Consider the following 14,023-nt stretch of genomic DNA (forward strand, 5'->3'; position numbering starts at 1 on the left):
ATACATGAAAAAGACAGACACCCTAAATATATTCTAAAGGTACAATATTAAAATTCTATCAAATTTGCAAATGGAACAGGTCAGCTGCAAATAGAACCTTGGTAGAGTTGTAAACTTGAATGTTCTTATGAAGGGCAACAGTACAATGCAATTTCAGCCTTTTTTAAATCATAGTTACCTGCAGTTGTGCTACACTAGCCAGCTAACACTAGCTTCCTAAAGTTTTATTGTGAACAGCTACCAGCCACTGGCAGATAAATGTTCAAATTCACCAGTCATTCAATAATAATGCTAATCAGGCACTTTCATATTTCAGCAGCATTTGGCTGGTGGCTAGTGCCAATGTTAATTCCCCATCCTGCTGGCAGCTAATGCATAATTTACATTAAAAGAAAAATAAACAAGGATAGATCCATTTTTTTTTAATTTTATAACCTGTTTCCAGTTATCAGTTTCCAGTACCCAGGTAGTAGTTGGTAGAGCCTGCAGACCTATACTGCATGTCTCCCATGTCCACCGCTCTCTCTCCCCCTTTCCTGTCATATCTTCAGCTGGCCATGAAAAGGCCAAAAAACCATTAACTGCAAGGCTAATGTTAGGAAGCTTTCCTCATATTCTGAATTTTCTCTAAGATACAAACACAATTTCTGAGTAGTCGAGACCTGTCATAGGAGTCATGTACAGTCAGTCTGCGGTTATCCTAACCAGAGTTTTTCACTAATGGCCGTATATTTAATTTCATCTCGGTTACAATGCCTGACAGTGTAACATCATCTGTATGCCTCTTATTCTGTTGTCCATCTCTGCAATGGAAATTTCCCCTTGACCTCTTTCTCCTGTTGCAGTCATCAGTCCCTTTGCTGTGGGGAGACTTTTTTTTAAGCCATTTTCATATCAGACTATTTCCTCTTCATTTCAGTGACAATACAACTCTGATGACATGGCATTAAAAGTACTTGTTCCTCTCATTTCTTGGCTACAGCAGGACCCTTAATTCCAGAGCTGACGCTGTTAAAATGGTAGATTTTCCTTTATGGATCCCTGACAGCAGGACTTTAATCTCCAAACTCATCAAGTTCTTTTTACTCTGTGATGCCATTTTCATGAATTAACACTTCCTGACATATGGAGCAGGAGGCACGGCCTTATATGGTGTTATTGGGGCGTTTGTGTAAATGATCCACCTGTACGTATTTGGGTGCATGTGTATGAGACTTATAAATTTACCTATTATCTGAATTTATGAGCTTTTGCTGAATCTGACATGGCACACCATAAACAATTGTACAAGAAAATAAGAGAAAGTTAAAATAATACAAAAATGTCTGTTTTCTCGTGTCTTCTTTTCACCTTTTCAATGTCAAAATGTAATGTAAATGTTGGAACAAACTGAGAAAAAACCAGGAGTAAAATCAGTTGACACCTCCTGGAAATATATTACACATATTATGTTTTCGATCAGCTTGTTTCCAGAATTTTTCCATGATCTCTTAATTGGGTACTTAACATGAGAGATGATAGAGCTGGAATTCAAATGGTCAAAATGGACGCTTCAGGCAGTTCTAGTAGTTATGGACTTTTAGTGTTAAATTGAAAGTTTCTGTAGTTTTGACCAGTGCTTCTCCATGCATGACTCTGTTATGATGTACCCAGTGGTGAGGTCAGCAGAGTCAAAGAGGTTAATGTGAGGTCAACCCCCGTTAAAATCACCTGCGGATCTGTTTTGGACACGATGGCACAAGGTCAACATGTTTGCCTTCTGCAACGCCACCTTAACATCAAACATTCCCCTCACTCTCCCTGCAAGTGAACGGCAACCAGTGAATTTTACCTGAAAGCAGTGTTACCTGCCTCCTTCAGAGCCTCTGGCTTTGCCAGGAGGAGAAATGACGGCATTAGGAAGATAAAAAGAAAGATGGAGGGACGGAGGCAGAGGAGGGATTGATGGAAAGGAAAGAAGTTAGGTTATTAATTTTAAGTATGAACACACACACATGCACACAGTCGTCATCTACCAAAGTGTTTGTTATTAAGCCCACAATGTAAATGTGTGTGTGTTTGTATGATTTTGTGAGCAGTAAAGTGGTGTGTGTATGCATGTGTGTGTACAGGCATCCATTGTTTCAGTGCTCCACAGCAGTTCCCCCATCTCAGCCACAGTTCACCTATCCATCTCTCTCTCTCTTTAATCTCACCCATGCATCTCTTCCTCTCTTTCTCTCTCTCCGTTCTTTTCTCTCTCTCGTCCTCAGTCATCCATCCAGAGCTGAGGGCAGCCATTTCGGCTCAGGCTGATCACCACATTTCATCACAACACATGAGCTGGGAAGGAAATTACTATCATTCACAGTCTGTGTGTGTGAGTGAGTGTGAGAGAGGGGAAGAGCTGCATGTGTGTCCACAGGTTGAACGTGTCTTGAGGTTGCACTGTGAAAAGCTGCCTGATGGCTTTAGTGATAATAAAGGATGATTACTGATCACAAACGTTATATTCTCATTTTTTAAACCAAAAACAACATTAAGTGGTATTTTGTATGTTGGTGCCATATGAAACATTCTGGCAGCTACTTTTAGCACCCAGTAAGCACCAATGCTATTTGCTATTTACACGATAACCCACAGCCCATAATAATGCTATGCATGGGTGTCTGTAACAAAACTTTTCGCACCCGGTTGTAAATAGCCACACTGGCCATTTAGTCCCAAATGGAAGACAAAAAAGGTGATTGTTTCCTAAACCTGACCAAGTAGTTTTGTTGTCTAAAGCTAATTCTGGCCTCACACTACAGGAATTTCGGGACAATTTTCCTCAGATTCTGTCTGATTACTCTGCCAGACCTCGGGTCTGCACTGATGCGCAGTCCAGATTATTCGGTAATGTGAGGGAAGTAAAAGAGAGCTGTTGCAAGCAACCTCAAACTTTAGCCTTTGCAGCTAACGCTAGCTTGCATACTACTGTTGACAGGTGACATTTTCTCATCCAGACTTGTTTAACTTCTACATTTATTATTTCTCACTGCAAAACTTCAGTGTTACTACATTGAGTTGTTCCACTACATCTGTCTCCATAGTTTACGTCTCCTTCCACATTAAAGATCAAAGATCACAGTCCTGATGAAATCAAGTGAGATCGTGCTCTTCATGAAATCATGTAAGACTGTGCTCCTTCTGTAATCTTGCACGAAACTCTTGATGTGGTGTGTGGTGTGCCATTATTTTCAAAACTTGTAGTGTGTGGGAGATTAGAGAGACAATAATCTGTGAAGTTTCAGGGGTTTTTTTTAAAACATCCTGAAAATAATAAGTCAACTCAGTCTATGTGTGCATAGACTAGATGTTCAGACACATCTGCAGACAGCCTTGTCAAGTGTGGCTGCTGTGGAACAATGTTAGCAGTCTGTTTTGTGAGTTTTGGGAAGGTTTGGAAATGTTTGCCTGAATTTCTTCAGTCACTAACTTCTTTTCCATATCTTAACATGCATGCTTGCATCCATGCGTGGACGGACCAGCTATCAAAACGAAGAAGCTCGGATTACAACACTCACAGAGGGAGTGTTGTGAGGGACTTCATTCTCTGCTCAGGACACCTTTACTCCACTATACTTTTAGATGACAAATAGTTGTTTGCTGACATTTAGTGAGGCTGAAGGTTATACGTGTCGTATACTTCTTTATGTACATACCTTATCAAACATCAGATCTGTGCTTAACAATGCTGAGCCTTGCTGTACTCTCCTTTGATCTCATTTGGATTACTGTGTAGTCAAAGCTTTTTAAAGAGTAGGGGTGACAAAAATTTCTCTGTCATCAAGTCAGACCTTGGATCTTGTGTTTATGCATGAATCAGGGCGATTGCGGTTGGTTTATTTAAGTATCAACTATTCATTTGGATCATTATTTTGTATTAACAAGAAATGGATCCTCCCAAATCTCATGTTTAATAACGCTGTCTTTCTACCTGTATTCACTCCTGGACCAGTCAACTGCATTTAAGCAGAAAATCACTCGTGACTGTGAACATGGTAAAAGCTTGTCTTCGGTCCCAGAGATCTTTAGCAGCAGCACCAAGGCGTTAAATAGAGGAGTTACAGTAGCACCAGAAGCATTAACAGCCGCGTCATTCTCTCTCCAGCCCTCCATCCCCGCTGCAGTCTCTTTCATTCGGCTCCTCCAACACGTTCCTCCTGTCAAAAGACGACTCATGCCTCTTTTACTTGGTTATTGGAGAAGGTCCAGTGCCCTCCTCGAAGATTTCACATTTCTCTTTCCTTCTACATTTTCACCTATTGGAAGAGATCCAATGAACTCTGTGCTGATCTCGCTCTCACTCTTTACCCCCTCCTCGCCCTCTCTCCCCCTCTCCCCCTTTCTGTCTGTCTGTCTTTGTGTGGTGCACCTCAGGTTTTTAAGATCGCAGGACTCGGAGGGTGATTTCATCCTTCACTGGGCCATGAAAGCTCTTTATAAGTACATCGCCACCGCCAGCGCATTAATCGCCTCGGCCATATTGATTTGACTGTTCTGTTGTGCAAGCCAGCATATGGAAGAGGAGGGAGAGAGAGAAAGGAAGGGAGGAAAAGAGGAAGGAGTCCGGGGGTGCTGGGGAGGGAGAAAGGTTGGGGAAGGATACAGAGAGAGCATTAGGATCTAGTAATTAGACTTATTTAATGAGGTGACTTGAAACTCAGGGTGGAAGGAATTAATATATACATGTGAGTTTGGTCCTGCAAGTCTGGAGTAAAGAAGGCCATGAGCAGCACAAATGCATTTGCATCCAAAGAAGATTTTACTACAGCAAGAGAAGCAGTGCAGAAAGTGAAATGACATGCCAAGTTGCGCTGCAATAATTACATTATATCAATGTTAGAAATCAGGAGGTACAAAGATAGCTGACAACATTATTAAGGTGTGCTCTGACAGAATGCTAAGCAAATCTGAGTGTTTCCAGACAAACTCAAGGGAAAGAATTTGCTTTAGGCACCAAAAAACTGAAGTACTGAAGATAAGACTGGTCTTCATTCATTAATTAATTTAGATATGAAATTAATAAATAATGTATCTGACAATGTTAAACAAGTGCAATGTTTAATTACTGGAATACTTTTCTAAGTCCAGATCATTCTAGCTACATATATTCACTTCCAATAACAGTTAAGCAGCTAGATTGGCTAGCTAGTTTGCTAAGGGGCCTTCACATAAAAGGATCTCGTCCCATGGCTCCCTTAAGGCTTATGGCCTATGTCACCTCCATACATTTATGACTGCTACTGGCTTCATAATCACATACAGCTGCGATCTCATTGGTTGTGCTTTGAAAGGTCAAGGGCAAACAAGGTCAAAGTTCGTGCTCTCGTCAGTGGAAAACAGTGGGAGAGCCAGCGCAAAGCAGTTTTACCACTGAAAATGTTCATGGGGGCCCCATTTTTAATTTTATTTTCAACTTTAGCTATCAGATGTGACTAGCTAGCCAATAATTTATGTAGATTACCTAGCTAGTTAGCTAGCATTTTGCCAACATTAGATAACTTAAGATGTGACCATATGTCACTTTTGCAGGTCCCCCAACATCATTTAACCTTTACAGCTTTTATTTTTATGGCAACGGCAGCACATGTAGGTTTTTCCTCACATTTTTTGTTTGTTTGTTTTTATCAAACAAACGGCTTTATTGTTGAAACACACATTACCTTTATAAATAACTGTTCTGTATTTAATTATCTAATTATATCATCGAATATGTTGTATGTGTATGGCATGAAGGGACAACAAATTTATTTTTGTTATGCTACCCTGTCCTGCATGATGATAAATCAATTACCTTGATAACTATCTTCAAAATATGGGTTTCTTTTCAACAGATATGTGCCTTGCAGATAACATCCTATATAAGCAGAGGGAACAGGAAAGGAGAAACTTGACTGAGGTTCTAGTACCTCAAGCTTTAACAACTTTTTTTGCAGCACAGAGCAAAAAGTGGCGCAACATGAGAAGGTTCAACTGTAATTTGTCCTAGCCATAAAAAGGAGATTTTTTTTGTGACATACTGACATTGAGAAACTGACAGCTTGCTCATTACCTTTTGACCAGAGCAAATGAATGTGTGATCATGAAAATATGATTGTACTTTGATGTTGGAAGAGATTTTTGATAGAGAAGGAAATGGAGCAGCAAAGGTGTCGCTATTAACTAACTTTAATATGCTGAAAATAAAACTTTGCAGGTATATTATATTTGTCTTTTAGCTTGTCAAACTTCACAAGTAGCTCTTCCTGCAGAGACGACCGGAGTTAGTTGGGAAGAAAATAAGTTCTTTTTTCTTTCACTGATACAGAAAATGGGATTGTTCCAAAGTGGGGTTATGGCTGATGGGAAAGGGATTATGGTTAAGATGTCATTTGGTTGCCGTGCTTGAGAAAGAAGGAGAAACATTGGTTTGATTTCTAAGGGAGGCATAATCTTGGGATTGACCTTATTATTTAGTTTTATGCTTTGATCTAACTGGAATGGAAAAGAGATTTTAGAGAGGAAGACAACATGATTAGATAATCATGGCTGTGAGAAAGGAGCTGATCTAGCTTGAGATTTCAGTCTTTTCTTTACAGAGGCCACTCCACCCCCCAACTCCCAAAACGTCACTAATTGACATTTGTGGAGTTTTACTAGCTGCCGGCCACTGACCTCGCACACTGTAAAGGCTCTGTTAAATGTATGAGTCAGTAAAAGAGCAATGAGGACAAAGCCGTTACCCTGATATTTTAGGATACTTCAAGTGGATCACAGTTCAAATATTGATTTCAGAAAGGAAGCTCCAACAACACTGGCTCACAATCAAAATGTCCTTGGAACCTTTTCTCAAATCACTTTAATCATCCAGAATAATAAAATTGCTAAACTTTCCAGCAAGTCCAACATTTTGTGAGGATCATTTTCTGCTCTCAGTTTATGCTAATTGGCCTTAAACAGCTCACATGTGTACATCACTCAATAGAAGGGCAAATGAGCAAACCGGTCGATTGAAATGATGGAATCGTTGCAGCACATTATCAGAGGGAGATTCAGCAGAGCGGAAATAAAGAGTTCACAGTGGATACTTGTTCACAAAGACCACAACTCTTGCTGTCAAACGTACTCAGCTTTAAAATGCATTATTGTTAATCTGCCACATCAATTCAACAGCAGCTGTCTGAAAATCCATATTTCATAGAGCAGAAGGCTCAGAGAGCGGGAGTCAGAGATTTAGCTCTATTTTGCTGCGGTGGCATTAAAAAATGCTGAACTGTTCACTTACAGGGGAATCAGACTGAATGTAAGTTTTGAAATATGGTATTCTTTTACCCTTTACATGGACATTACAGCTTCACTGACTCAACAGACGGTGTTTCCAGTAGCCAGAGGGAAGAGTTTGTACCATCAACCTCCAAATGAAGAACAATGAAGCTGGAGACATAATCGTGATTGGCTGCAGGACCAGTAAAACTTAAATGCTTCATAGGCAAAAGTCAATCTCAGTTTTGAATGTCATTCCTGAGTACTACTACAGCAGTGTATTTATGTGTATTTTAAAGAAAGCACGCCCCCTTTTGGTATTATTTTTTAAATTACAGGTTCATTATTCATCAGATATAGTCATAGAATTCAGTAGTGGTTTAGTTTGGGTGTTATTTTCGTTGTCTGCACAGAAAAACAACCTATTTCAAATTCCTGTGGCTGTCAAACACCAGCTATTGCCAGTCAGGCTCTTCCAGAGCAGCTGGGAGAAGCCACACACATCCAGTCTACCACAAGACAGTGCATGACAGGTATAAAGGAAAGCCAGAGCTCCTTCTTCTGATGCCCCAGCAGGTGTTCGTCCAAATAAGCAGCGTTCCACTGTGTTCTGTGCCCAAATGGATGATGGAGGAACTTTAACTGCTGACGTCGACATTAATGATTGTAAACGAAGAAATGCATTTTTCACTTTTTTTATCCAGAGATCAATAAAACACAGTGAAGGTGTCTTCACAACAGACAGTTCTGGGGACTCTTAAAAGACGAACTACCCACTGGAGTTCCCCAAGCGCTACGCATCTTCAGGAACGTTTTTCTGTTTGCATTCACACTGCCAATGGGAACCTTAAGGTGACGTAAGCCAGTCGGCAGTTGGTAGAGCAATGTCACTTCTGTGCAACACACGACAGCAAATGCTACTATAATGACTACTAAACAAGATGGAGGACACTGTGATCAGAGCTGTGTGTTGTGGATTTTATGATTATAATGTTTTAAGGGGGAGGTGTAAGTTTGGATTATGCGGTTAGACCGGCTTCGGTTTTTGTGGTCATTTATTTTCGTGTAATCCTGTTTCAGTTTCTTGATCTTCTCCCTGCACTGCTTCACTGTGTGGCAGATGCCCGATGTAAAAAGTTGACAGGAAATGCTATTGAAGATGTTTATATCCTGCTTTGATGAGTCAAAATTTTGTTGTATTTCCTCCATTGCATACACACTCAATATCACCTTTTATTTTTATAATTATGAGTTGTTACAACTTGTTGTTTACATTGCTAATGTTTAAACGAGGGTCTAAAAATGGCGGCTGCTGGTGCTACATTGGCTCATGTGCTGGCCAATCAATGTCCACTCATGTCTATACCAGTCACCATGCACTTACTGTGCAATCATGTCACTCAGAGTTCGCCCCATGCTGGGAGGTACCCACTCAGAGGCAGGAGCTAAAAAGGTTCCTCTAAACAGCGTTCTTAGAACTACAAATGTTGATCGTTCCTACGGTATGGAATCAATTAAAAAAAGGCTTTAGAACTATGGAAAAACTGTGGAACCATGTGTTGACACAATGCCCCCTACACATTCCTCTACCTACTCTCACTCTGTTTGTGCTTGGAGGTTCCGACTCATCATGTGTCATCCCAAACCAGTTGGCCTTAAGGACGAGTGAGTTATAAAGCCCTCAAACAGGTTGGATGAATACAAGATGCAAGCACCCTTCAGGTGCACCAACTCTGTTGTGTCTGAGATGGAGGAAACAACACAAAAGTTAGATCCATGTGAGGAGCAATTATTTCCAAGGATCAACAATAAGTTACTTTACCTCAAACACGTTTGATAGACATTTTTCATGCACATGATGGAATTATGTGGCCAGAAAATGTTCAACAAAACAGAGGTGGCTAAAGAAGTGGGTAAGCGAGTTTTTCTTTATTTTATTAATCATTTTTCCTTTCACATGCTCACTATGTCATGGATGTAATTAGTGTGTCATGTCATTGCCACTTCCACCTTTGTCAGTGCTGCTTATAAGATTTTCATTCCAATATTTATTTAATTACAGTAGCCATCATGATGTTTCTGCCAGAGAAAGGCGAGGTCTTCCCAAAGCCTTTACACCCTCCCCCTCACACCGAGTCTCATAATGCATTCATGTGGTGTCAGAATAATGGGAAAAATGGCTTCCGACTGGGAAAATTCATGTGAATGCCCCCTCAAATTGGAACAACTACTCAGAAAATCTGAGAAAATTTTGTCATAGAGGTTGCAGAGTTGTTATTTGTTAACATCATACATGCAGAAATATGCTGAATTAGAATAAATGTTTGGCTGATAACTTACTGTATTTTTCGTTATATGTTATTTGTAATATAGTATTAAATTGTAACCATTAGTTGCTGTCCACAGAGTGACCTCAATTAATTAGAAATGTTATTTATTAGCATCAACCCTGATAACAAGTCCCCCGCTCTAGACTAGTAGACCATACTATTAGTAGCATCCATGATGTTTCCACTTTATGACTTAAAAGCAAATGAACACAAAAAAATGATTTCCCATCTTGGAAAGTGGGACCATCTGAAGAGCACATGAGTACACTAACACTCATCATGGAGTGGGAGCATGTAAGGACAGGCATGGGATTGAGCCTTCATGTCAAGTTTGTACATCAAACTAATGCTTTATATCTCTTTGATTTTGACTCATTATCTCCTCAACAGAAGAGAGGGAGTTAAAGTCTTGTGGTAGTTAAAGTTAAAGTCACGTGCTAAACAAGCACTCTCCCATTTGAGCTAATTCCCCTGGCATGCAGGCTGCCGTGGCTGTGTGAGCAGCTCATGTGCGACGTGAAACCTCTTGATTTTCATTTCAACACACATATTAATAAGAGCAGCACAGGCTCACGTGTCGTATGCTTCATATAGAGATTGAGCATCACACCTATTCTTTTGTCGTGGCACACATGAGCAGTTCTCAGCAAAAATAGACAGTGAAAATGATCTATTCATAGTCATATTGACATCATACCAGCAATATGATGCCTTTCACTACAGTTACAGACAGTGTGGCCACTTTAAAGGTAGAAAAATAAGGGACAACTTGACAGTGGCCCCATGCCCAGGGTTGTTTGATGTGTCAGATACTTCATTTCCTGCATTAAATTCATGAGTTTTTATGCATCAATTTCAAAGGTCTCTCGAGATGAATGTAATGAAAATAAAGAGTCAATAAGAGTGAAGTGCAGCCACATCATTTACATTAAGGATTCAAACATCAGATCGGCAAAATAATTGGTCTGTCAGAATAATTCCACTCTGCATCCTCTTCCCATGTGCTGCTCAGATACGGTAGTCCTCTGCTGAATATTGTTTCAGGTCAGACAGTCCACCAAGTCTGTCCAATGGCAAACTGTACAGTGTGCTTCATACTGTATTTTGTCTTGCTTTTTGCAGGCAGACTTGAGCTACAGTCTCTGTAACCAGGGCAACGATGCCATTGAGTGATGGACAACTAGCCCGTCATTTTAGGTGTCATTATGTGACAAGTCCGTGAATTCTGTCTTCACTGCTATTCTCTGTACTTCTCGGCTATGTCTGTTAAAAGTCTGTTGGATTTATTGTGTCAGAAGAAGCATGTGTGTTGCATTAGAGTTGGTTGTGCGCAAAAATACTAGACAAATCATGTCCTGTATTGATTCAGTAAGGGACAGGGCATTTACTTTTCATTACAAGACAATCATTTATTATATGGTCATACATTACATTGAGATAAAACTGAGTTAGGTATCATGACACCCTGGATGGTCACCTTGAAAACCGCATACTATAAGATAAAGTGGCTGAGTGGTTAAAGGACCGCAGCAGGTGACTCACTGAAAACAGTAAAAGGCCCTGCACGCCCATGGTAAACCCACACAGGTGATGTGCAGTTCACCACATTTGTGTCAAAAATTCCACCTCATTTTTTAAAATTTATTTTTCTTTACCCTCCATCATTTTATCTGAGTCTCTAAATTCTCAGGCTGAAATACTAGTTCATTATTCATCAATTATAGTCACAAATTTAGTAGTGGTTTAGTTTGGTGGTAATTTTCATTGTTTGTTCAGAAAAGCCAATCACAATAGAAGGTATGCACTCATGTCATTTTCCCATGAGAACATGCCCTCTCAGTTAGATTGAGTGGCAAAACATCCTGTAAACAATTCTTGTTTGCAATTATGTCTGCACTGAGGATGCATGATGCTATTAATGATTAAAGCTCAGTTACATGGAATATAAATGAAAGATCCTAAATATTTCATTTAGTCATATTAGTCAATACGCTTTATAACTTGAGGTATGATTTTACCCAGAAATCCAACATACGTGATACAAAATGACAACTGCAAATCTACATCTACATCTGGGGCTTTACAATCTGTATAGGGAGATCAGAGATCACAGAGGGGTGACAAGATGGACAAACAGCCAAAAGATGTTGTGTGAACACAACACCAAAATCACATTAAATACAGAATTTGATGACAAAATTTCTGATGCATAAAATTATAAGATATATGAAAGAATGTGGATCCAGGAGAATGTTGAACAACTTCAGGTGTTGCCTGCTGGACCTGACCTGATCCAATGTGTGTAACTGCTCACACTTTCAGTGCCATTTATTTTTCTGTCAGCAGGACTATGGAGAAACTACTGACCCAATGTGCCAAGGAAGAACTCTTAATCACAGGTCAGACACACAAATTATTTTTCACTTTTATTAACATTGCCAAACAGGATATTTAGCCTTAGTGGATGTCTGAACTCTCCAACTGTCCTTCTGGTATCTGACAGTTTTTCACTCATTATCTCCTCTACAGAAGAGAGGAAATCAGCGGTGGAACTACCTTATATGCAGGTAATACAGCTGCATTGGTGCCCATGACTGATCAAGGCCTGCACGCCCAAGTCTCTCTGTACCTCCAACCTGAGGGCTTTGATCTCTATGTGATTTGCCACTACAATTTCAAAAGAACGCTTCATATCCTGGCACTGTGTGAACAAGGCATATTACTTTATTTAGCATAGCTGCGCAGCAGGTATTTATAGTGCTTAATCAGTCAAGACACCTACTTCATGGTCACAAACTTGATGTCATTCACCAAATAAATAACATTACAATAACTTAAAATATGTTTCACACACATAAGCATATAGTTTATTGACTCACACATCTATGTCACTTTTCCAATTAAGTCTAAATAAGAATTAGTGGATGAGTTGATGCATTATGGTGGGCTGTCACCAGTTAGTTTTCATAAGTGTGAAGGTACACCAATTATGTTTTCATCTATTATGGCTTTCCAATACCTGATTTTGTCATGTAAGTTAGTCTATCACTATCTTGCCCTTGTTATTGCTATGCTATTACTCCTCTTCTAAATCATGGTGGTCTGTTTTCATAGTAATCATTTAATTTTGACATCAACTGTGCAGTGCATTTCACTGTTGCTGGATGTTTTAAAGCTGCATGCTTTCATTTCTTTCATTCACTACTGACATTATGTTATATTATGTCTGATTGTGATGGGCTGGGTCTGGTTTCATGACCTTGTATCGAGCCCCGGTGCTGACTTGTTATGCCGCTGGAGGAAAGTTCTGTGCAGAATGCAGGCATGATTCCCACCACTGCTCACATGCTAAGCAAACACTCCATTTGAGCTAATCCCCCTGTGAACCCTTGCATGGCATTCCAACAGAAGTTAAGCTTAACTTTGTTTGCTTTATATGATAACATGCATCATGGTCACCTTCAAATCACTGTAACAAGGACGAGGTGGCCGAGTGGTTAAGGCGATGGACTGCTAATCCATTGTGCTCTGCACGCGTGGGTTCGAATCCCATCCTCGTCGCAATCTGTTAATCTTTACTTTGTCAGGCTCTTGCTAACATTCAATAATATCTCAAATATGTCACGGGTTAGCAGTTCTCCACGAGGTAAGCCCTGTGGCCCTGTGGCAAAACTTGCTGGATTATGCAGTATAACAGTCAGTGGTGTTGGCTGCCAGAAACCAGGCTAAACTCAATAAGGGGAGGTTAAGGTCACCCAAAAACAGGACCGAATTCAGTTCTGTGGTTGACGGTCTGAGAGAAGTGTCCTTGCCTCCTAAGTGGCCAGTTGCTGTGTGGTTGAATCAATCTTTGATAGATTTTGTGATGTCCATAGGAATCCAAAGAAGGCAGGAAAGGCATACAAAGTCCTGAACACTTTAAGGCACTACTTAAAGGCGGGACTTGTTGTTTAACTCTGGTTATATGTGGACATGTCTCTTACAGATAATTTTATTTTATGATGATCCTGGAGGGACATGTTGTTTGTAATCATGTCTGCAGATTTTGTGATGTCCATAGGAATCCAAACATGGCAGGAGGGACAACAACTCTCACAAAGTACTGCTGGACAACCACAGAATATGACTGCTAATTGTAAATAGTGTTATAGTTATGGGGGACCCTTGCTCGTAGTTGGTCAAGGTGAGTCAGATCATCCTTAAGCAGTGGTACACCGGTCGGATAAAGAGGCTAGGTGACAGGCTCGTACTACAGTTAGTCAACTTGCCCTGTCAGACTCCTGTGGTTGCCAAGGTCCCACCACCAGCTACTGTCCACCCTGCTGCCCCAAAGCAGCTTAGAGAAGCACACATGTATAGTCTACCACAAGGAAGTTCAGGATTGGTATAAACCAAAAGGTAAGCCAGTGCGACTTTAGACACCCTTT

The 14,023-nt window shown here is 40.3% G+C and overlaps 1 non-coding gene across 1 annotated transcript; it reads left to right on the plus strand.

The window, feature by feature from the left end:
• The first annotated feature begins 13,075 nt into the window (after positions 1-13,075).
• trnas-gcu (transfer RNA serine (anticodon GCU)) lies at positions 13,076-13,157 on the plus strand. Its single transcript has one exon. It is a non-coding gene; the product is annotated as a tRNA-Ser (tRNA).
• Positions 13,158-14,023: the final 866 nt, after the last annotated feature.

Source organism: Lutjanus erythropterus, chromosome 5 (assembly GCF_056507025.1).
Source record: "Lutjanus erythropterus isolate fLutEry1 chromosome 5, fLutEry1.hap2, whole genome shotgun sequence".
Classification (NCBI taxonomy): domain Eukaryota; kingdom Metazoa; phylum Chordata; class Actinopteri; order Lutjaniformes; family Lutjanidae; genus Lutjanus; species Lutjanus erythropterus.